Below are 24,741 nucleotides of genomic sequence, written 5' to 3'. Positions count from 1 at the left end.
TTTGCTAAAGTGGGGCCTGGCGTAAACAATCTATACTTCAGTCCTCCGAGGCGACGGCCTTCATTCTCGCTGTCACTCGCACCGCACGACCCGTGGTCATTGTTAGTTTTACAGCTCGTCCGCATACCCACCCCGAGACATTAACCCATCACTGCATTCTGATGCAGTGACTCATTTAAATCCAGTGGTGGATCTCCTCTGAAAGCCTCCTTCCTTCCTTCCCTCCCACCCCCTTCCTCCTCCCTCCTTCCCTTCCTTCCTTCTTTCTTCAATTGACCCTGGAAGACTTGCCTATGCAGCGTAAAACAATCAAGTATGACAAGTGAGCTTGGGTGACAGCAGATTAGAGTCATAATCAAAACCAATTTACAACAAAGTTAAGCCCCCGTGATTAACCTGTTCTGGGAGAGCCCTCGGAGAAGCCTGCTGAGACAATGCCCAGCCTCCATGTGGGAACTGGAGGCCAGGCTGGGAAGAGAGCCTCCCTAAGGTCACAAGTGATGGACATAAAGCTTAAGCCTGGCGCTCCAACTTCTGCGGTGGGATCATAGAGTTTTAGAGCTGCAAGGAGCAGTATATGTGAGTGTGTGTGTGTTAATCATTCAGTTATGTCTGACTGTTTGTGACCCTGTGGACTGTACCCCACCAGGTTCCTCTGCCCATGGGATTCTCCAGGCAAAAATACTGGAGTGGGTTGTCATTCCCTTCTCCAGATCTTCCTGACCCAGAGATTGAACCTGAGTCTCCCGGATTGCAGGGAGATTTTTACCATCAGACTTGTCCAAACAGCAAGAACTTGCTTGTATGTAAAATGAGGTCACAATTCTGGCCCCTACTCCCCTGCTGATTGCTGTAGAGATTACAGGAAACCACAGATTTGAGCACCCCTGGCCGGAGTGTCCGGTGATTTGGGACCTTCCTGTCCCAGGCTCATCTCCCTCCACTGCCCGTCTGTGTAAGGAGAAAACAGCTCATGAAAATGGAGGCAAAGGTCTTTAGGCTTTCCCAAACTTAAGCGCACAGCTTCAGAGTTTGTTGTGTTTGTTTAAAAAGCAGATTTCTGGGCCCCATTCTGAACTCTGGAATTTTGGTCTCTAACCAAAGAGAAGACTAAGTGCCTGTTTTTAAAAATCTCTGCTCCCCACCCCCAAATATGATTAATGATGCACACTGCCTTTGAGAACCAAGGTTAAGTCAAGAATTGTTCAAGTCAGCTATGAGGGGAGGAAAGTGAAATGGAGGCCAAACGCAAACAGCGCAGATGGTCCGTGGAGGCTTCTGTGTTGCCACAGCCGGGGGGCAGGTTCCCTGCTTTCAGGGGATAAGGGTCATTGGAAGATGAGCGTAAGTGTTAGAGGAACCACTGACCAAGACCACCCACACTGGCCAGGCAAGGTAGAATCACTTGCATGAGTTATCTTAAAACAGGAGGTCCTGGTAAGCAACGCGGAACTCACAAGCTACCACGAGAAGAATTCGGGAAAAGTCAAAAGGAATGAAAAGACACCAGTCTGTATGTCCTACCAACCTCCAGAGCCCTTCTGGATGAAGTCCGTCTTGGCTGAGTGATGCACATGCCACCAGGAAGGCCTCTGTGTCAGAGTGATTGGCCAGAGACAGCCCCCAAACTAATCCCATCACCATAAAACCCAAGACTCCGAGCCAGGTAGCAGAGCAGTTCCCCGGGGCTCCCTGACCTGCCAGCTCTCCACCTAGGCACCCCTTTCCAACAACGCCTCTTGCTTTGTCAGCATGTGGTCTCCCCGGGCAAGTCATTTCCAAGTATCACACAGGAGCCCACCTCTGGAAGGAGTCCCCCTCCTGCAACAGAATGCTGGAGCCAGAGTGGGAAGCACAGGGGATGCGTTCCAGGAAAGGAGAGCCTTGCACTTTTCTGTTCCGCTGTGGCACATCCTCGATTTGGCTAAAGGCATGACTGAGGATCCGGAACCCACCGTTAGGTTTCTGTCCCTTTGTCTCGTGCTCCTGTCCCGAATATTTTCCAGCCAGGTCTGAAGTCATTCCAATTAGAGGCATGGTTCCTGCGTTTAAGATAACTTAAAGTTATCTTAGAGTTGATCATAGCCTGAAGTGTATTATCAAGACTATACATTTTCTATAACACGGGGAACTCCGCTTAACATTCTGTAAGGGTTAGATAGCATCACTGGCTCAATGGACAAGAATTTCAGCAAACTCCGGGAGATAGCGGAGGGCAGAGGAGCCAGGCATGCCGTGGTTCATAGGGTCGCCGAGTGTCAGATGGGACTTAACTGAATGACAACAACCAATGAGAAAAGAATTTGAAAAAGAATGGATACTTGTATATGTATAGGATCGCTTTGCTCTGCAGTTGAAACTATCATAACATTAATCAACTATATTCTAATATAAAAATTAAAAAAAAAACAGTAAGTCATGAATCCACCCAGACTCTGTATTTTATTTTTCTGTTTTTTTTTTTTTTCAGACTCTGTATTTTAGGAAGTCCTCCAAGTGATTGTTGTGTCTAATAGAATTTTAGAGCCACTGAAATACAAATCTGTTTTAGAGACAAGCAAATACTTCCCAGGAACATAGCGATGAGCAGAACTGGGGCTCAGGAGTGGAGCGGCAGCTGACTAGAGAGTGAATGATTGCAAAGCTGATTAAATGAACGCACTCCTGGGAGCTGAGTTTTCGTGGGGAGTGAAGTAAGAAGAGTGCGTTAGGGTGTGGAGCCCTTGGGGGGATGATGTTGCCATGACAGGCATTGGCCAGACCCATAAACTGAAGCCCCTGGACTCTTGCCTGTTGAAAGATGAGGATCCCAGAGGTGGGAAGGGAACAGAAGGCAAGAAAATGTGAGCCAGCCCCCAAAGAAATACTTTTCAGGGGCTGATTCCTCATAGGCTTCCTTTCCCTGGAGATCAAGGGCAGTTATCGTTGAATTATTTTCTGTTGGCATCTGGTCTTGCTTCTTCTTGTAAACAGGGGAGAATAGAATCTGACTTCATGTTGGATCTGTTTCGTTCGCTTTACTTTTGCTCTCGATGGCTTTTGTTAGATAGGATGCTGTCTATAGCTGTTCAGTTCGGTCGCTCAGTTGCGTCCGACCCTTTCTGACAATGGCCTGCCTGGGGAACCCTGCCCACCTGTGCCTGACTGCAGAAAAGAAGAAATTAACACGTCCTGTGCCTGATGCTGACCATGCCAGCAGATATTCTGCAAGACTTACAGCCTTTTTACTTCCTCATCTCCTCCCCCTCTCTGTTTTATAAAAGAAACTGGCATCAAGACTCCGATAAGATGGTACTCTAGGACACGAGTCTGCCATCTTCTCGGATGCCTGGCTTTCCGAAAAAAGTCGAATGGAGTCGCTATTTCTTGCCTCAACACCTCATCTCCTGCCCTGAGCTTGGATCCAGTAACATTCTCACCTGGATTCCTCTTTTTGGACCTGGTAGAGCTTCAGAGAAAAAGCAAGCCAGCTGAAGTGAAGGCCTTGGATGCTGTCATGGGGCATCTTAGGTCAAAGTGACAGAGAGGAGGAAAGAGTAAGTTTCCCTCCATTCTTCTAAGTTCTGCTGGAAACTCTGTAACGAAAGACACACACACAAGACACGTCTATTCACATGTATGCCTCGTGTACACATGGGGGATGTGTGCATGCTCAGTGGGGTCCCACTCTTTGGGACCCCCGTGGACTGTTGCCCACCAGGCTCCTCCGTCTATAGGATTTCTCCAGGCAAGAATCCTAGAGTGGGTTTCCATTTCCTTCTCCAGGGGATCGTCCCAACCCAGGAATCAAACCTTGATCTCCTGCATCTTCTCCTAAATCTCCTGCTTTGCAGGCCAATTCTTTACCTACTGAGCCATCAGGGAAGCTCACACATGTGGGGATAACCAGAGGGGAAAGTGAGTAACTGAAAGAGGTAGCTCAGAATTCTGACTTACTGTCTTCCACTTAAGACAAAAGAGAGGTGTGAGGGACACTGCTTAGGGGGATGTAACCAAGAAAGGCATGATCCACAAGAGGAAGGTTACGCAGACTTCTGTGGACACCTCCTCCATCGATAAGATTGTCAGGATTTAGAGTTGCCATCCTCTTCCTGGCACAGAGAGGGAGACGCCTCTACAAATGGAGATTTTTTTCATAAATAGGAATTTCCCTTGCCAAAGGGTAATTGTGGCTCTGCCTTCAGAGTTTCTCCTGCGTGTGCTGTTTCTCAAAATAGTCCTTGTGCCTAAGAGGCATATTTTGGGGTGGTATATTTTACCACTCTTTAGGGAAAGTTTTGGGAAAGCCACGCCCAGTAACCTCCCTTGATGTTTTCCAAAGGGCTCCACTTGCCACGAGGAGGCACACCTGGAGATTCTTTGCATCCAATTTTCATAGATGATACTGCTCATTCAGAAGGAAATTTCAAATGCCACTGCTTTTTCTTATTTCCCTTTTTCCCCCATTGCCTTATTTCACTACGAGCATTTGCTGTTTGCTATCAGGTGGAGGTAGGAGCCACCAACTTAAGGGGAAAGAAGGGGAGTGGGTACTTCTCCTAGAGGGAGCCCTTGGCTCCTGGACCTCTGCTTGTCCAAGGTCATTTTGATCTGCTTAAACGAAAGCAGCTGGGCACAGAGATTTACTCCCGACAACCCTTTCGCTCTAATACTGTATTGCATTTCAAAACAGTATTCCTGCTCACTCTTGGGCCATTCCTAATCAGGGCTGAAACAAAGACTCGTTCCTGTTCTTAGACCCACTCTGGCAATGAAATGTGATCCAGAACAGCCCCCTCAGAGGGTGCCCAGCCTGCTGCTGCCAGAGCCCAGGACAAGAGCTACAATTTTAACCCCACTGGCTGTCTCCCCACCCCTAGCACAACGTGCAGCCAGCTGTTGATGGTGCTTTGCAGCTGAAACAACCAGCTGCAGGGGGAGAGAGGGATCGAAATTATAGACTCACAGAACATCTGACTTCCCCAGCTGTTAAGTTAAACTATGAGTGCTAGGCAGGGAGTCAGGAGACCTGGGTCCAGGACTCAGCCTGACTGCTGAGTAGCTGGTGGTACGGCCATGAAGACTCTCTATAATAACAATAAAAGAAAATGAAGTTGCTCAGTAGTGTCTGACTCTTTGTGACCCCATGGACTGTAGCCCACCAGGCTCCTCCATCCATGGAATTTTCTAGGCAAGAGTACTGGAGTGGGTTGCCATTTCCTTCTCCAGGGGATCTTCCCAACCCGGGGATCAAACCCAGGTCTCCCACATTGTAGGCAGATGCTTTTACCGTCTGAGCCACCAGGGAATCCCAATATACTTAGTGCTTACTCTGGAGGCTCCATGGTAAAGAATCTGCCTGGCAATGAAGGAGCTGTGGGTTGGATCCCTGGGTCCAGAAGATCTCCTGGAGAAGGAAATGACAATCCGCTCCAGTATTCTTTCCTGGGAAATCCCATGGATAGAGGAGCCTAGCGGGCTACAGTCCATGGGGTCGCAAAGGAGTCAGACACGACTTAGTGATTAAACAACAATATTTACTCTGTGCCAGGCAGGTATAAAGTTCCATATTAACTTCTTTGTTCCTGCCTACAGTCTCTAAAGTCCATACAATTATTCTACATGCTTATAAAATGAGGAAACTCAAAGAGACCAAAATGAGGGGTTCAAAGTCAGTAACTAGTAAGTGATGGTTGACTCCAAACTTGTGTTCTTAACTACTGTGCATACTATCTTAGTTGAGATAGAAAAAAATGTATTTGCTGTCCTGTGAAATCTAGTGGCATAAAAGCAATAAGTATTTGTTATGACTCTGTTTCTAGGAGTCAGGGATCAAGGAATGGATTACCTAGGAGATCTGGTTGGGAGTTTCTCATGAGACTGCAGCCAAGATGTTGGCTGGGGCGGCAAGTTTATCTGGTCGAAATCGTTCACATCAGATTAAGGCTTGAACCCATGCGCCAGGTCTCTATTTCAGCCAAAACCTAGTTTGGGGCTCAAACCCACGAGGCTGGTACTTGAACACAGCCAAAACCTACAGTCTTCTGACTGAGATCACAGACCACATTTTGGTACCTAATGAAGCTCAGATTCTTGATATCTCATTGCAGAAAGAATTCAGTAAGAGACAGTGTGATAGGGTAAGAAGTGGATTTATTTAGTGAGAAGCAGCCTGAGTGTGGGCCGTTGCAGAGAGTTAGCGTGGCCTTGAAATGTGGTGTGGTTAGCTTTTATGATCTGGGTAATTCTCATAAGCTAATGAGTGGGAGGATTATTCCAACTATTTTTGGGAAGAGGTGGAGATTTCCAGGAATTGCGCCACTGCCCACCTTTTGGTCTTTGATGGTTGGCCTTGGAACTATCATGGCGACCCTGGGTGTGTCATTGGCTTGCTGATGTGTTATGATGAGCATATATTGAGGATCAAGGTCTAGTTGAAGTTGACTTGTCTGCCTTCTTGGACTCATATGATTCTAATCAGTTTCTGTTGTGCCCTTGGTTCAGTTCAGTCGCTCAGTCGTGTCCGACTCTTTGCAACCCCATGGACTGCAGCACACCAAGCTTCCCTGTCCATCACCAACTCCCAGAGTTTGCTCAAACTCATGTCCATCAGCTCGGTGATGCCATCCCACCATCTTATCCTCTGTCGTCCCCTTCTCCTCCTGCCCCAGTTCCTCCCAGCATCAGAGTCTTTTCTAGTGAGTCAGCTCTTCGCATCAGGTGGCCAAAGTACTGGAGCTTCAGCTTTAGCATCAGGCCTTCCAATGAACACCCAGGACCGGTCTCCTTTAGGATGGACTGGTTGGATCTCCTTGCAGTCCAAGGGACTCTCAAGAGTCTTCTCCAACACCACAGTTCAAAAGCATCAATTCTTCTGTGCTCAGCTTTCTTTATGGCCCAACTCTCACATCCATACATGACTAATGAAAAAACCATATCTTTGACTAGATGGACCTTTGTTGACAAAGTAATGTCTCTGCTTTTAAATATGCTGTCTAGGTTGGTCATAGCTTTGTAACAGTAGGGAAAGAGGCAGGGCACAACTTTTGGAAAAATGACATCACCCCAGGACACAACATAAAGGATTAGAATCAGATGGGACCAGGATGGCAGACAAGACTAGATCTTCATCCTCAGTCAGCAAGTGGAATGACACACCCAGAGGTGCCAGGACGGTTCCGAGGCACTGTTACAAGACCAAGGCATGGGCAGCGGCCCAAATCCTGGAGATCTCTGCCCCTTCCCCAGAATAGTTGGAATAATCCTCCCACTCATTAGTATATGAAATTTAGTTCAGTTCAGTCGCTCAGTTGTGTCCGACTCTTTGCGACCCCATGGACTGCAGGGGGGTCTCCCTGCAGGACGCCAGGCCTCCCTGTCCATCACCAACTCCCGGAGTTTACTCAAACTCATGCCCATTGAGTCAGTGATGCCCTCCAACCATCTCATCCTCTGCCGTCCCCTTCTTCTCCTACCTTCAATCTTTCCCAGCCTATAAAAACTAACCATGCCAAATTTCACGGCTGCATTTGCGCTCTGTGATGGCCCACACTCTGTCTGTGGAGTGTGTTTCTCTCTGTATCTGAATAAACCCATCTCTTACCTACCACTTTGTCTCTCACTAAATTCTTTCTATGATGAGACATCAAGAACCTGAGCTTCGTTAGGTTCTGAAACCAAGTACCATGGGTTTTGTCTGGATTCGAGTCCCAAGCAGGGTTTTGGCTGGGTTCGAGTCCTAGCACATGGGTTCGAGTCCCAATCTGTGGTAAACAGTTTCAGCTTTTCCTCCAAAGAGCAAGTGTCTTTTAATTTCATGGCTACAGTCACCATCTTCAGTGACTTTGGAGCCCAAGAAAATAAAGTCTGTCACTCTTTCCACTGTGTCCCCTATTTGCCATGAAGTGATGGGACTGGATGCCATGATCTTAGCTTTTTGAATGTTGAGTTTTAAGCCGGCTTTTTCACCCTCCTCTTTCACTTTCATCAAGAGGCTCCTCAGTTCCTCTTTGCCTTCTGCCATAAGGGTGGTGTCATCTGCATATCTGAGGTTATTGATATTTCTCCCAGCAAGCTTGATTCCAGCTTGTGCTTCATCCAGCCCAGCATTTCGCATGATGTACTCTGCATTCAAGTTAAATAAGCAGGGTGACAGTATGCAGCCTGTGCATCGTGTTGTGTCCTCAGGCTCTATCATTCTCTCAAAGGTTGTGCCCTGCCCCCTTCCTTCCTATTTCATCACAGCTGGACTGGGGCTGCAGGATCTGCTTCCAAGATGGCGCCCTCATGTGGGGCTGATTGTTGGCTGGAGGCCTCAGTTCCTTATCACATGAACTCGCCACAGACTGAGTGGCCTCGGGCTCTGGGTTTTTCCCAGTGCAAGCGTTCCAAGAGAGGGCGAGGCAGAAACTGAGGACAGTGACCGATCCAGAGAAGGTATGCACTGTTATTTCTACAAGGTCTTATTGGTCATGTTATCCAAAAACTGAGTTCGCCTCTTAGTGGGTGTTTGAGCCAAAAGACACAACCAAGCCAAAGATGGGGAGAAGAAAGAATTTATTGCAGCAGGTAAACAGAATACCTGGGATCGTTCCCAAAGCAGTGTCTTTCTGAACAGCAAATTTGCAGAAGTTTTAAGCAAAGTGAGCTTCCCTGATGGCTCAGTGGGTAACGAATCTGCCTGCAATGCAGGAGAGATAAGGCCCTGAAGAAGGAAATGGCAACTCACTCCAGTTTTCTTGCCTGAGAAATCCCATGGACAGATGAGCCTGGTGGGCTACATTCCATGGGGTCACAAAGAGTCAGGCAGGACTTAGTGACAGGGTTTCTTTTTGTTTTGTTTTGTTTTTTTTAAGCTAAGGGTACATGCATATTCATGAAGGGGCTTGGGCAGCAGAGGACAGAGTCCATGCTTTAGTTGATTAAGTCACGAGGGTCAGAAAAAAGTCATTGTCATCCCTTAGGTGCCCTTAATCTGTGAGTACTTCAGACTAATCTTTACCATTGAAGCAGAACTGGGAGTCTTTACAACTGATGCATTATCTTTGTTATTATTAATTCTTTTGCTTGAAAACAGTCCTTTGTTTCTGCTTCCTTTTGTTCCCTGAAGACCACTAATTACTGAGACCTGTTCAAAGGCAAGGACTGTGGGCAGGCTTAGATCACAAAACGGGTTAGTCCAAAAATGACTTTTTGGGATTTCCCTGGTGGTCCAGTGGTTAAGATTCCGAGTTTCCACTGCAGAGGACACAGGTTCGGTTCGATCCCTGGTCAGGGGATTAAGATCCCACATCCCGCGTCAGGCGGCACAGCCAAAAAAAAGACTTTCATCAAGAAAGCTGGGCCTGGTTCTCTTTCTCCAAGGACACTTACCCTATCTGCTTACAGGTATGCAGGGAAGCCTTATTCAGTGTGGAAGGGAACGGCACAGAGAGGTGAATGTCAGGGAGTGGGAGAGTTAGGGGAAACACGTTGACTGAAACTGCTCACCCTGGCCAGGCACCAGAGTAACCATTTGCATGAGTTATTTTACCGCAGGAGGTCCTGATAAGGACCACAGAACTAATAAGTCACCAACAACCAGAAAAGTTCAGGAAAGGTCCAAAGGAGATACCACATGTCCTGTGTTAGTTGCTCGGTCCTGTCCGACTCTTTGTGACCCCACGGACTGTAGCCCACCAGGGTCCTCTGTCCGTGGGATTTCCCGGGCAAGAATACTGGAGTGGGTTGCCGTTCCCTCCTCCAGGGGATCTTCCCGACTCAGGGATCGAACCCGGGTCTCCCGCATTGCAGGCAGATTCTTTACGTCTGAGCTATCTGCCACATGTCCTGCCACCTCCCAGAATCCTTCTCGATGATATCCATCTTGCTGGAGCAATGTGTGCACCACCAGGAAGGACTCTAAGTCAGAATGATTGGCCACGAAAAGCCAGAAACGAATCCCATCACCATAAAGCCCGAAACTGTGAGCCACGAGGCAGAGCAGTTCTCCTGGGTTCCTTTACCCTGCTGCTCTCTGCCCGGGGCCCCTTCGCACTTGTTTGTCAGCTCGTGTGTCTCCTTAGACAATTCATTTCCAAGTGTTAGACAAGAGCCCACTCTCGTGCCCTGGAAGGAGTTCCCCTTGCAGGGACCACTGGGGCCATCTTGGAGGCTGGCTGTCAAAGTAACATATAGGAAGTAACTGGGTGGTTGGGAGGATCAAGTTAAGAGACTGATGTCAACGTGCGGAGTGAGTTTCCCGGGGCTGCTGAACCACAGAGACAGTGGCTTCAAACACAGGAAAGTGTCTTCTCCCAGTCCTGGGGCTGGAAGTCCAAAGTCGAGGCATCAGGTGAGCCCTGTGCTCTCTGATGGCTCCCGGGACAAAGTCTTCCGTGTCTCTTCCAGCAACTGGTGGTTGCTGGCAATCTTGGGAAGGTTTTTTTTTTTTTTTTTGACTGCCCCATGGCATGCTGGATCTTAGTTCCCCCACCAGGGATCAGACCTGTGCCCCTGCGTTGAGAACGTGGAGTCTTACCCATTAGACCACCAGGGAAGTCCCCACATGGTTTTCTTATAAGGACACTGTCACATTGGATTGACATGTGGCAGTGGTCTAGTCACTTCAGTCGTGTCTGACTCTTTGCGACCCCATGGACTATACCTTGCCAGGCTCCTCTGTCCATGAGGTTTCCCAGGCAAGAATACTCGAGTGGGTTGCCATTTCCTTCTCCAGGGGATCGTCCCGACCCAGAGATAGAACCCGATCTCCTGCATTGCAAGAGGATTCTTTACTGACTGAGCCGTCAGGACAGCCCAGGTTGGATTGAAGGACGACCTAATCCAATATAACTTCATCTTAACTTGATAACATCTGCAAAATTCTGTTTCCAAAGACGGTCACGTTGACAGCTACCAGGTGTTAGAACCTCAATATATCTCTTTTTGGGGTGTGTGTGGGGGGCTTAATTCAACCCTCGCACATGCTATGTAATGTGTGAAACCCTGTACATAGGAATAGGCATCGTCTTAGATCACAGTGGTGCTGGTGGGAATAATGATGATGGGAGCCGGTGGTTAGAATGGTCCGCCTAGTCCACAGTCTTCTCATTCTGACGGCAGCACAGAGACAGTTCTTTAGGGCGCTTTATGTTTTATTTTACTTTTTTGGCCGCACCACATGGCGTGTGGGACCTTAGTTCCCTGAGCAGGGATCAAACTCACATCTCCTGCATTGGAAGCTCGGACTTTTAACCACGGTATTACCAGGGAAGTCTCAAGGTCACTTTAAAAGTCCTTGATGTCTTGGCCATTTTCCCAGGTCCTGTCACTGGAACTTCCTCGTGGATTCCAGTGGGTTCTAGATTCTGGCCACAGACTTTGTGTCTAACATTCCCCAGAGGCTCCTTCTACTCCAGAACCTCCTCTCCTGACTTCCTCACACATCTCCGTGGCCCACGTCTCCTCCCTCTGTTTCTGAAGCCACCGTGTCTCTAAAAATCATCTCCTGGCAGACTCCCGGCACCCCTCAAGAAACGCAGCTCAGTCCCTCATGCCTGGGCTCACCGACTCTGAAGCCAAACCCACCGATGGTCAATGTGCAAGAAAAATGCTGGCGGGGAAGGGGTTTCCCGTTGCAGCTCTGCCTCTGATTGTCCTCCTCCAGCAAATCCCTCAGGACCGTTTCTACCCTAGCCTCCTGACTCCTCAGGCACATGTCTTCAGATACACACTGGATAAGTGTGTGCAAGAGGCAGGGTATAAAGGAAACCGAGTCAGTCTCTGCCTTCAAACACGCATAATCTAATCAATGAGATCAATGACAACAGTCACTGAGTTGCGGGGTGATAGTCACAGAAGTGCACCAAGACCTTGGGGATGAAGACAGGGGACTCCAGGGATGCTGGGGAGAGGGTGGGGGAAGCCAGGAGAGGGCAAGAAAAGAGGTGAGATCTGAGCTGGACTGGGAACCATGAAAGGAATGCAAAGGCAGGACGGAAAGGAATTCCAGGCATGAGAGGAGACCTGGAGGCTGTGGGGTCTTGGTGGGTTCAGAAAGTAACAAGTAACCCCTTGTGGCTCATGCCAGGGGACTCCCTCTGACGGCTCCTGGAAGAGGATCCCTCCTTGCCTCTTATTTTTATTCATTTTTCTTTCTTCCCTTGCCTTTTATAGCTCCGGGGTCTCCAGGCGTTCCTTGGCTGGCGACAGCCTCATTCTAGTCTCTGACTCTGGCTTCACGTGACCCGAGCCTCTGTATCTTCTTTTCAGTCTCTTAGAAGGACACTTATCACTGGATGTAGGGCCCAGCCCAATTCAGGATGATCTCATTTCAAGATCTTTATCTTTTTTTTCCTGCCCATTCGGCAGGGCTTCCGAGGTCTCAGTTCCCCAACCAGGGATTGAACTCTGGTCACGGCAGGGTGAAAGCACCAAGTCGGGGCCACTGGACCTCTAGGGGACACCCTCAGATGTTTTTCTTAATTATATCTGCAAAGACCCTTATTCCAAAAGTTCCAAGTGAACGTACCTTTTTTTCTTTTTTCCCCAGTAGAGGAGAAGGGGAGAGATAGACGCCATTCAACCCACCAACTCCCCCAGCCCCAACCTCACCGGTTTTGGTTATCTGTTGCTATGCAGCAAATAACCCCTAAATGTAGTGACTTCAAGCAACAACCATCTCCCTACCTCTCGTGTTTCTTCTGGGCTAGGAATTCAGGAACGGCTTGTCTGGGCAGTTCCCCCTCTGTGGGCCGGTTTGGGCTTCCTTACAGCATGGCTGCCAGGGGAGGTCAGCCCATTCACGCTGAGTGAGGCAGAGATTTGGTTTGTGACTTAGTTTCCAGCATTACCGGGGGCCACTTCCGCATGCTCTGCCATGCACAAAAGCTTGCCCCCTCCCCGGGTTCACAGCAGCTCTCTGCAGACCAGAGAGAGCATCCCCCTGACAGAGAGACACGCTGAGCAAGGTGAGCAACTGCCTCATTGTTACAACCAAGGGCGTGCGATCTTGCTAAGTCGCTTCAGTGGTGTCGGACTCTTTGCAACCCCGTGGGCTGTAGCCCTCCAGGCTCCTCTGTGCATGGGATTCTCCAGGCAAGAATACCGGGGTGGGTTACCATTCCCTTCTCCAGGGGACCTACCTGACCCAGGGATGGAACCCGCATCTCTTATGTCTCCTGCATTTGGGAGGTGGGTTCTTTACCACTAGCACCCACCTGGGAAGTCCAAGGGCAGAACCCAGGAAAGTGACTTCAGGGCCTGTAATCATAACATGAACGTAGAACCTGTGGTCACTTTCTCTTCTCCAGTATTTTGTTCTTTTGACCTGGGAAGGGCCTGACCCACCCCCAACTGCTATCTGGATGGTTTAAAGACAATAACGTGCTGTGTAAAGAAGGCCTGGGGACAGGAGGTCAGGTGCCCTGGCTCCCAGCCCTGGCTCTGCCGCTCCTATCTGTGTGGTCTTGTGTGTATTTTCCTGTTCAATAGCAAAATGAATCATGCCAGCCCCACTCCTTTCACGGTTGTCACGGGTGAAATGAAGTTCAATAAGGCAGCATGCTCGCTAAGCTGTTTAATGCTCTTCAAACAAGAAGTGTCGTATGTCGTCTCTCTGAGCTCCTCAGAGTGCCATGAGCCTCCTAGCTGCTTGACAAATATTTGTTGATTTTAATATAAAGATTTCCTACCAACCCTAGAAAGAGCAGCGCCTCCCAGCAACTCAGCCCCATTCTCAGGGCCAGTTACCAAGGGAGCCCATTGGGTCGAATTGTCAGTGAGGGACCGTGGACTTGGAGTCTGGGTGTTGTAAAGGGGCTTTCTTTTGCCCCGAAGTAGCCAGTGAATAAGACTGGGTGACTCTTTCAGGGTATTCCTACCACTGAGAGCTTTGTAAGCAAGCTACCCCCAAATGTAGTAGCTTTAAAGCAGTCTTCTGATCTCTCAACGTTGTGTGGCTTGACAGGGTTCAGCTCGCCCATTCTCACTCAGCCATGGGTTAGGGGCCTCTGTGCAGCTGTAATCAGGGAGCAGCCAGGGCCACGGTCATCTGAAGGCCCCACTGGACGGAATATCCGTGGTGGTCAGGGCCCACCCCCACGTAGCCTCTCCGGCCAGGGGGACAGCCCAGCTTCTTAAGTGGCAGCTCACAGCTCCGAGGGGCTTCCCTGGTGGCTCAGACGGTAAAGACTCGGCCGGCAAAGCAGGAGACCCAGGTTCGATCCCTGGAGTGGGAAGATCTCCTGGAGAAGGGCATGGCAACCCACTTAAGTATCTTGCCTGGAGAACCCGATGGATAAAGGAACTTGGGGGGCTATAGGCCATGGGGTTGCAAAGAGTCAGACACGACTGAGCGACTAACACTTTTCACTTCACTTTTACAACTCCAAAAGCAGGTGGAAATGCCCAGTCTTGGAACTTCCGTGCTGTTCCAGTGGCTAGATTCTATGCTCCCAACACAGGGGGCCCAGGTCCCATCCTTGATCTGAGAAGTAGATCCCACATGCCCACATCTAAAGATCCAGCATGCCACAACAAAGATTGAAGACCTTGAAACTAAGACCAGGTGTGGCCAAATAAATAAATTTAAAAAAAAAAGAAAGAAAAATGGCCAGTCCTCTTGAGAGTTGGCTCAGCATCGCTTGTGCCATATCCTCTCAGTCAAAGCAGCCACAAGGTAGTGTGGCTACAAGCAGGTGGAGAAATGGACTCTAGCTCTCTGGAGGGGAACAGTGTGTTCGTACAAGGAGGGCGGGAATTGAGAGTCACCGTCTCTGACACAAGCTACCACCCAGAATAAGGGGCAGTCCTCATGACTCAGACTCCTGAGCTGCCTGGCTTCGACCGGCTGTTGCTATGACGACTCCTCCTTTGGAGGAGTGTGGGGGGACAGGGAGAAACCCCTCAATGGAGAACCTACTGAGGAGCCTTAGGCCCCTGCACCTGTCCCCGGGTGCTGCTGGCTTGCCCTGGGCCATGGGAATCCTGTAGAGCTTGGCCCTGGGGCACCAAGGTCAGAGCCACAGTTCAGAGGCCTGTATATGGCCACCATCCAGCCTGGCCGCACGCCCTCGTCTGATCACAGCCCTGACCTGGCAGTTGAATGGCTTCCTGGGGTGGCTTCTGATTGTCCGCTGGACAGCTGTGCAGGCAAAGCCCCTGTGTGGGGGTGGGGAGGGCAGCTTGAAGTGGAATGTGTCATCGAGCGGCCGATCTCTCTTCAATAAAGAGCTTGTCACCAGGCCCCGTGTATTTGCACTTCTCAGGCAGGGGAGCCTTGCTCGGCCAGCCTCTCCTCCCGTTTATTTCCTGACTCCACCCCTATTCCTGGCCCTTGCAGTGGCTCCTGTTAAACTCTATGACATCCTCCGGCTCTCCAAACCCACGATCGTCCACCAGCGGATTTCTCCCATCCTGCGTCCTTTGGTTGCCGCCAAAATCTCCGCTTTCTCTGCCCAGCGAATAAAAAATATGGAGACAGAGTTTGGAAGAAATAGGAAGATGGCTTTAATCCTCTGCCAGGACAGGGTAGAACATAGCCTCAAGAACTGTGCCCTGCACTCCTAGGGGAACTGAGAGACTTTATATAGCCTGGGCCTCATGGTCTTAGAGTAAATGATGAGGCTCAAAGTAATGAAGGTCTTTGGGCTTCCCTGGTGGCTCAGTGGTAAAGAATCTGCCTGCCAATGTAGCAGACACAGGTTCGATTCCTGGGTTGGGAAGATCCCCTGGAGAAGGAAATGGCAACCCACTCCAGTATTCTTGCCTGGGAAATCCCATAGACAGAGGAGCCTGGTGGGCTATGGACCATGGGGTTGCAAAGAGTCAGACACGACTGAGCGACTGAGCTCGCACAGAAAAGGAGAGTTCGTTTACAATGTTGTGTTATCTTCAGGCATTCAGCCCAGTGACTCAGTCATCCTACATATACGCCTTTTATTTTTTCAGATTTTTTTTTTTTCACCTTTCCCTTTTGACTGTAACTAACTCTGTATGCCCTGGGAAGACATTGCTTTTCTGAACCTCAGTTTCCTTATCTGTAACGTGGAAATAATAAGAGCTACCTCATAGAGGGGCTTCCCTGGTGGTCCAGTAGGTCAGGAATCCACCCTCCAATGCAGGAGACATGGGTTCGATCCCTGGTTGGGGAACCGGCATCCCTCACGCCGCGGGGTAGATAAGCCCTTGTGCTCTGCGGCCTGTGCTCCGTAACAAGGGAAGCCTGCGTGCTGCAACAAAGACCTAGAGCAGCCAAAATAAAAAAGAAAAGATTTAACCTGGCAGTCCCTAGCACAGGTCTGATACATGGAAGAAGGAAGCTAACAGTCATAGCTGCCGTTGCAGCCCTGCCCCCCAAACATATTAGGTGTTAAATGCTTTACATGGGTAATCTGATCCAAACCTCAGGGCTCCAGGAACCAAGGACTATTTTTATCTCTATTTTATAAAGCAAAGAAAGTATAAAGCTTAGAGAGATTAAGTAACTTGCCCAAGGTCATTCGGTTAGTAAGTGACAGCAGCTTGGAGACTTGAACCCATTTTTTTCCCAGAGCAGACTGATCCTAAGCCCTATGGCCTCTCCCCAGGCTTCCTGCTTTTTCTCTAGACTCACATCCCCCTGCAGATGGGTCACTCCGTGTTCATCTTTTTAAGTGGCCTACCTTGGAGATTTATGGAGCCACAAACACGGGTTCACAGGGGAGGCATCTGATCAGGTCGAATTAAACTGAGCAAAGGGGAAGTGATTTCCCAGGGTCAGCGTGGGGGGCTCAGTTCAGCAAAAATCTGCTTCCTCTCCCCCATACACACTTTCCTCGGGATGCCCCTTGTAGTCCAGGGGCTAGGACTCAGCACACAGTGCAAGGGGCCTGGGTTCCATCTCTAGTCAGGGAACCAGATCCCACATGCTGCAACCAAGGGTTTGCATGCCACAACTAAAGGTCCTGCATGCTGCGACTAAGACTGGGCACGGTCAAGTAAATAAGTTTTAAAAAAAAACACAAATTGTCCTGTCTGCAATAATGGACAGTCAGGCCCTTGGGGAATTCAGGATAGCTACTGCAGGTCCAGGGTTTAGGGAGGATGGCTAGTCCTAAAGGCTGCTCTGACCTGCCTGGGCAGGAGTCTGGTGAATTACAACAGGGGTCAGTAAACCATACAGGCCAAAGGCTGCCTCTGCCTGTTTTTATAAATAAAGTTTTATTGGAACACAGCCACGGCCATGTGTTGGTGTATCGTCTGTCTATGTTCATGCTGCAATGGCAGTGATGGAGACCATATAGCCGAACCTCTGGGACTTCCCTGGCGGTCCAGAGGCTAAGACTCTGAGCTCCCAATGGGCCTGGGTTCGATCCCTGGTTGGGAACTAGATCCCACATGCTGCAACTAAAGGTCCTGAGGGCTGAAACTAAGACACGGCACAGCCAATTAAAATCAATTTTTTTTTTAAGTCAAAAATCTGTGCTCTTTGGCTGTTTACAAAAAAAAAACAAAAAAAAAAAAAACCCATTGGCCTCTGAATTAGGGAAGGCCTCACCCTGCCCTCTGCATGATGATCTCTGTTTGGACTGCTAGAGGAGACTCATGTTTTGAGCAGGAGATTGTCTGTCGGAGGGGGTGTGTGGGTGTCTCTCCAATCGGATGGACTGGACTTGTTCAGGGTGAGAGTGGGTCGAGGCCTCAGCGGTGCTGACTCAGGACCCGGGTCATTTTTCACTCCTGCCCTCAGGCTGTCATTAGCCACTGGGCAGCTGCAGCCCTCAGCAGAGAACCACCGGTTCCCTTGGTCCACCAAGTCCTGGGCAGCTCAGGAGGAAAAGACAGAACTTGTTCCCAGCACACGAAGAATTTCCGGCCCCTAGCCCCAAAATAACTGTGGCCGGAGCCTGGGGGCAGGAGGTAAATTCCAGAAGGGTGAGAGCTGCTGGAGCTGTAGCGTGAGCTCAGCTGTGACCTGCTGTACTCAGGGGCACCGGATCTCCGCCATCCCACCTCCTCCTTCTTGAGAGTCATCCTGGGGACCCGCCCTCCCACCATGGGAAAACGACAGTGGGTGTGGACACCCCCTGTTAGGAACAACAGCAGTCTCCTTATTTGGTCCTTTTTCTTGCTCCTGACGTCTCCTGGGTTCTCCTCCATGGACTGTGCCCCCAGCCGCTTTCCCAGACCTGGGAGGGGCTGTGAGCAAGGGAGGGCTTGTCCTGGGCAGACTCCAACCCCGTGGGGAAGTCTGCACCCCCACCCATGTACAAGGAGCTCTAAACAGCAAACAAACAAGTACAAATGCGCACAGCCCCATTCTTCCTCGCCACCTGGTAAAGGTGTGCCAGCCCGCGCTGTGCCCTTGGGCACTGAATACAGACGGCCAAGGCTGGCCCCAGTGTCTGCTGAGCTATCAGAATGCGCAGAACCCCCAGCTGCAAGCTGGCTTCTTGGGATGATGGCCCCGGCGCCCAGCCCTCTTACTCCAGTGGGCTGCTGCCCTGGCGATTGATTTTTTAAAAATGTGCTCTGTGCTGACTCCAGTCTGTTCTGTAGCATCCTTCTCACTGGCACCACGGCTCCTTCCTGCGAGCTGGTCTGGCCAGAGAGCGAGGGAGAAGCATATGTCTCATATGTGGGGGCTTGGCGGGGGAAGGGAGGAGCCAGCCAACCACCTGGAGTCACGCCATGCCTCTGTCTCCCACCTCCCCTGGAACCCAGGTCCCCATCCCAGCCGATTTCATTGGCATCCTCGGACTAAAGGCATCCATAGCTGGGCCCACAAGTGACCCACACACAGGCATAGGAGAGCTTACCAGGGCTGGAAATTTTTAGAAGACCCCAAAATACATTATTGTATTACCATATTTAGTTACTGTGAACCTTTACAAACTTTCTTTTTTCAATCACAAAAAGGAATTCATACTTGTTAAAACATTCGAAATAAGATCAGAATTGGCTGAAGATAAGACATGTCCTCTGAGCCCTCTTCTCCACTGTCCCCTTGCCACTCCCCACAGAAGCCAGTCTGGGCTGTATCTGTCCAGATATTTTCTGTGCTTGCTCATTGGAGCCTTGCCACAATTCCATGAGATGGGCAGGTCTGAGAGCGAAGTTGCCAGTTCACAGGGGAGCAATGTGCGGGCCCAGGTCTAGCATCAAGAGCAGAGAGCCTGGGAGTGGATTGGCTGAAGGACAGCGAGGTCTCCAGTTCCGGGAGGGTCTCCAGTCCAGGTAGGCCGTGGGGAGAGGGTGGTCCCCACTCCTGGCTCTGGACGGACCAGCGGGAGCCGGCGGAATCCACTTCCACTTCAACTCTGCTCTTAGCTTCCGTGTTGAGTCACAGCTTTGTCTGTTCTAGAAACCAGGAAATTGGAGGGCAGTGTGTGCAGACTTGACAATCACAGAACAATACCACACAGATCCCCTCTCCACCTATAGAAGAAAAGATACGACCTTTCATCAAAGCTTATTTGACCTTGATGAAAAACATGTTTGCAAGGGGTAATACTATGCAGGGTAAGTCAGAAGTGCTGTGATCACTTTCCTGTCAGAGAGTGAATACAGGGTTTCCTGGGTGCCCCAGTGGGTGAGATGCTGTGCTTTCCCTGCAGGGGGTGTGGGTTCGTTCCCTGGCCAGGGAACTAAGATTCCACAGGCCCTGCAGCATGGACAAAGGATTTTTTAAAAACCAGAATGTAATACACCATGTGAACTAAGACCTCCATCACCTCATGTTATCCAGGAGCTAGTACTTGCCTCTCAAGCACTGGGAGTTATTCCTTTCCATTGTGGAGGTGGGGAGCACATATTCTAAAAACTGTATTTTGCTTCTCAATATGTAATATATTCACACAGTTCACAAGGTTAAAGTTATAAAACAGTGTCTAATGAAAATGCTTGTTCCTAAAAATACCAATGAAACCAGTTTCTTGGGTATCCATCCAGAGAGATTCTTCGGCACATTCAACCAGACAAGCAGATATATGGTTTTTTCTCAGCCTTTTTCACCTGAATGGTAGCATGCTGTTTGATTCATTCATCGAGACGGGAAACCAGTGAACCCCATAACCGGTTCTTCTGCTTTGCTTTTCCTGTGTCTTCCCACGTGACAGTGCGTCTGAGCTGTTTCCACATCCACCCATCCATGGTTCTGATTCTTTGTCTGACTGCTGTATTCCATCACCTGGGCATACCATGAAGGTGGACCTATGGAGAACACCTCAGTGTCTTGTCATTTTTTTTTTTTTTTGCTTTACAATATTGTATTGGTTTTGCCATATATCAACATGAATCTGCCACAGGTATACACGTGTTCCCCATCCTGAACCCTCCTCCCTCCTCCCTCCCCATTCCATCCCTCTGGGTCGTCCCAGTGCACCAGCCCCAAGCATCCAGTATCGGGCATCAAACCTGGACTGGTGATTCGTTTCATATATGATATTATACATGTTTCAATGCCATTCTCCCAAATCATCCCCCTGCTCCCTCTCCCACAGAGTCCAAAAGACTGTTCTATACATCAATGTCTTTTTTGCTGTCTCGTATACAGGGTTATTGTTACCATCTTTCTAAATTCCATATATATGCGTTAGTATATTGTATTGGTGTTTTTCTTTCTGGCTTACTTCACTCTGTATAATAGGCTCCAGTTTCATCCACCTCATTAGAACTGATTCAAATGTATTCTTTTTAATGGCTGAGTAATACTCCATTGTGTATATGTACCACAGCTTTCTTATCCATTCATCTGCTGATGGACATCTAGGTTGCTTCCATGTCCTGGCTATTATAAACAGTGCTGCGATGAACATTGGGGTACACGTGTCTCTTTCCCTTCTGTTTTCCTCAGTGTGTATGCCCAGCAGTGGGATTGCTGGATCATAAGGCAATTCTATTTCCAGTTTTTTAAGGAATCTCCACACTGTTCTCCATAGTGGCCGTACTAGTTTGCATTCCCACCAACAGTGTAAAAGGGTTCCCTTTTTCTCCACACCCTCTCCAGCATTTATTGCTTGTAGACTTTTGGATTGCAGCCATTCTGACTGGTGTGAAATGGTGCCTCGTTGTGGTTTTGATTTGCATTTCTCTGATAATGAGTGATGCTGAGCATCTTTTCATGTGTTTGTTAGCCATCTGTATGTCTTCTTTGGAGAAATGTCTATTTAGTTCTTTGGCCCATTTTTTGATTGGATCATTTATTTTTCTGGAATTGAGCTGTAGGAGTTGCTTGTATATTTTTGAGATTAGTTATTTGTCAGTTGCTTCATTTGCTATCATTTTCTCCCATTCTGAAGGCTGTCTTTTCACCTTGCTTATAGTTTCCTTTGTTGTGCAGAAGCTTTTAAGTTTAATTAGGTCCCATTTGTTTATTTTTGCTTTTATTTCCAATATTCTGGGAGGTGGGTCATAGAGGATCCTGCTGTGATGTATGTCGGAGAGTGTTTTGCCTATGTTCTCCTCTAGGAGTTTTATAGTTTCTGGTCTTACGTTTAGATCTTTAATCCATTTTGAGTTTATTTTTGTGTATGGTGTTAGAAAGTGTTCTAGTTTCATTCTTTTACAAGTGGTTGGCCAGTTTTCCCAGCACCACTTGTTAAAGAAATTGTCTTTAATCCATTGTATACTCTTGCCTCCTTTGTCAAAGGTAAGGTGTCCATAGGTGCATGGATTTATCTCTGGGCTTTCTATTTTGTTCCATTGATCTGTATTTCTGTCTTTAAGCAGCACCACCTGTCGCTTCACCAACGTGCAGGCATAACTAGAAGGTGTATGTCCAGAAGTGGAATTGCTGGGTCAAGGAATTTGTGCATTCAGTAGAGAGTGCCAAATTGCTCTCCAGGGACATTGTATGGGTTTACAGTTCTGCTAGCAAAGCATGAGGAAGCCTTTCTCCACCCTTGCCAACTCAGAGCATGATCAAACTTTTGACGTTTGCCAGTCAGCTTGGTGGAAAATGGCACCTGGGTACAGTTTTCACTTGACTCTTGTTCTAAGTGAGGTTGAGCATCTTTTCATTGTCCAGCTCTGCTGCCAGCCTCAGTACCTCTCCCCGCACAGCCTAAGGCCCTGGCCTTGCTCGCTAACCCTTCTGCAAGATCCAGGACTTGGTTTGTTTTCTGTCGGCCAGCTTCCTGCTGAGTCACTCACGAGAAGGAAAGGGCAGCCGGCTCAGGTTATTCTGCTCCGGGAACCATCTGAGCTGCCAGTCCTGGGAGGACCTTGGGCTCTGGTATCCCCTGTGAGCGCCCAGCACCGTGCACTGGATTATCACACCTGTCAAACTGCGGAGCCCTGCATCCCCTGGGAGAGATGGGGTTTGTAGATGGGGATCTGGTCAGATGTGCATGCCAACTGGGCATGCAGAGGACCCAGCTAGATTCAGAAAGGGGACGTTTGGAAGGAACTAATGTGAGCAAAGTCCTAAGTTACAAGTGACAGAATGAGAGGAACCACGCTGGGTATGGAGAAGAAAGGATTTAAGCTGTTGGAAAGAATTTGGGGCAGAAAGGGTGGTGAGCCACGGTGAAGGAATCGGGGATGTTGGGAAAAGATTCTCACTTTAATCTCTAAATGGGGACCTCCCTGGGGGTCCAGTGGTTAAGACTCCAGGCTTCTGTGTCAGGGAGTGCAGGTTCGATCCCTGGTCGAGAAACTAAGATTTTGCATGCTGTGTGGCCAATAATAAAAAAAAGAAGAAAGAAACGAAATCTCTACAGACACATCCTGAATGAGATGCGCTTACCACTGGTTCCTCGCTCATCATCACTGCAGGGTTAGTGCTGAGATCTGCCCGGATGGGAAGCAGGGGTGCCCCCTTGGCTACACATGGAGGATTCAGGGCTCTTGTGTGGCCACCTAGATGTATGGGGAGGCCTAGGGACCCTCACTGACCCTCTCTGAGTGGGTTCTGGGCATCTGTGGGACAGCCCAGGTCAGCTTATTGTCAATAGCTCAGCTGGTAAAGAATCCTCCTGCAATGCAGGAGAATCCTGGGTTCGGAAGATCCCCTGGAGAAGGGACAGGCTACCCACTCCAGTATTCTAGCCTTGAGAATCCTCACGGACAGAGGAGCCTGGTGGGCTGCAGACCATGAGGTCACTAAGAGTCGGACACGACTGAGCGACCAAGCAACTGAGCGCACAGCAACCTCCAAGACAGCCTAGGCGTTTGGTTGGATTTTTGCTCACAGACTGGAAAAACCAGCAGGAGCCAGTGGCTAGATTGCTGGGCCCTGGGGAGTCTGCCACTATTTCTTCCAGGCTTCAATCAAAAGCAAATTTGCCCTGGAAATTCCTGAGGCAGAGGCATCTTCCTGGAGCCGTCTGAACATGGGGCTGTCGTGTAAGTCTAGGCCCTCCAGGGCATCCTGATTCCAGTCGGAGCTGGGCTGTGGTATTCATGAGCCACCACCGGGGCCTGCCTGGGGCCTGTTGGACCTGTTCCAGGTGGCTTGACCATCCACAGTCAAGCCTGTCCTCTCTCTGCTGCGGCTGGAAACCTGGAGCTGTACTCCAGGTGTGGACAGCCAGTTGGGGCTCTTGATCTTGGTCCCCACTCCAGTCCCTTCCCGGGCTCCCCACATGGCTGCTTCTGACAAGAGGATGGGTTCTTTACACTGAAGACTGCCGTGGGTGCAGGAGAGGGCACCCCCAGCAGCAGGCAGGGCAGGGCTGCCTTTCTGCCAAGACTGCTCGGAGTCTTCTGCACGCCACATCACTGCGCAGAGCCTTCAAGAGCTGCAGTTACAGAGGCTCCCCTCCCCCGTGCCTCAGCCTCCCTGGGGGAAAGTCCAAAAACGTTGAGGCTGTCCCTGAGGCCACCAAGAAGCGCTTAATTGCTTTCTGAGAGAGCTGTCACCTCTGGTCTCCTCCCTTCCCCCCATCAGCCTGGGCCCCCTCTGCTCCCGGCGCTGGCAGCTCAGGCTCAGGGAGCTGAGCCTGAAGACATGTGTTCCCTGGCTGTGTCCCAAGGAACCAGAGGCCTGGGTGCTCGCTTCTCCAAATATATTGCTGCACCACCTTTGCTGAAAAAAAAGAACCCTATGTTTTGGGGGAATAAACGTGCGTTTTTCTGTGAGCCAGGCACTCATCGACAGCGGATGGATGGTGGCCCAGGCCAGCTGAGTCAGCCAGACTCTGGAGCAAGCAGACAGCGTGAACCAGGACGAGGATTGCAGCCAGCCAAGGGCAGTGAAACGCAGGGAATATTTGGAGGTTTTCATACCAGGAGTTTAGTCAGCGCCTTGTGCAATCCAATTCAGGTCGAGGGCCAAGTAGAGGGATACATATCATCAAAAGTGGGCTAAAAAGCAGTAACAAATAGACCCCAAAAGCATAATGGTCTAAATATCATAGAAATTTATTTCTTGCTCTTTTAACACACCAAGGCAGGGATTCTTGACTGGCCAGTGGCTTTTCTCCATATGGTGATCCAGGGACCCAGGCTCTCTCCATCTCAAGGCTCTGCTGTTCTCACTGTCACCTCCATCCAGCTGGCGGAAGAGAAGGTGGATGGGGGAGGTACACCTGCTTCTTTCCCTGCCTCCTAAGGCGTTGGCGTGCATCTCTTTGGCTCACATACTATTGGTGAGAACTAGTCACATGACCACACCTGGTTGCAAGGGTAGCTGGGAAATGTAGTCTCAGTGCCTCAGCACCAGCTCTATACTATGAAAGAGGAGCAGGGATTTTGATGGACAGCTCACCATCTCTGCCAAAGGATGAATCGAGTCAGGTAGACCATGGGACCAACAGAGAAAGCAATCCATTATGAGCTTTAAGGAACTCTCTGGAAGAA

At 49.5% G+C, this 24,741-nt stretch overlaps 1 long non-coding RNA gene across 2 annotated transcripts in view; it reads left to right on the top strand.

The window, feature by feature from the left end:
- LOC129648605 (uncharacterized) overlaps positions 1 to 24,741 on the top strand; it is a 38,106-nt gene that overhangs the window by 8,400 nt on the left and 4,965 nt on the right. The gene's annotated exons all lie outside the window — the stretch shown is intronic.

This window comes from Bubalus kerabau, chromosome 4 (assembly GCF_029407905.1).
Source record: "Bubalus kerabau isolate K-KA32 ecotype Philippines breed swamp buffalo chromosome 4, PCC_UOA_SB_1v2, whole genome shotgun sequence".
Lineage (NCBI taxonomy): Eukaryota > Metazoa > Chordata > Mammalia > Artiodactyla > Bovidae > Bubalus > Bubalus kerabau.
Note: the sequence above shows the minus strand (reverse complement) of the source record. Positions and strands in the feature narration are given on the sequence as shown.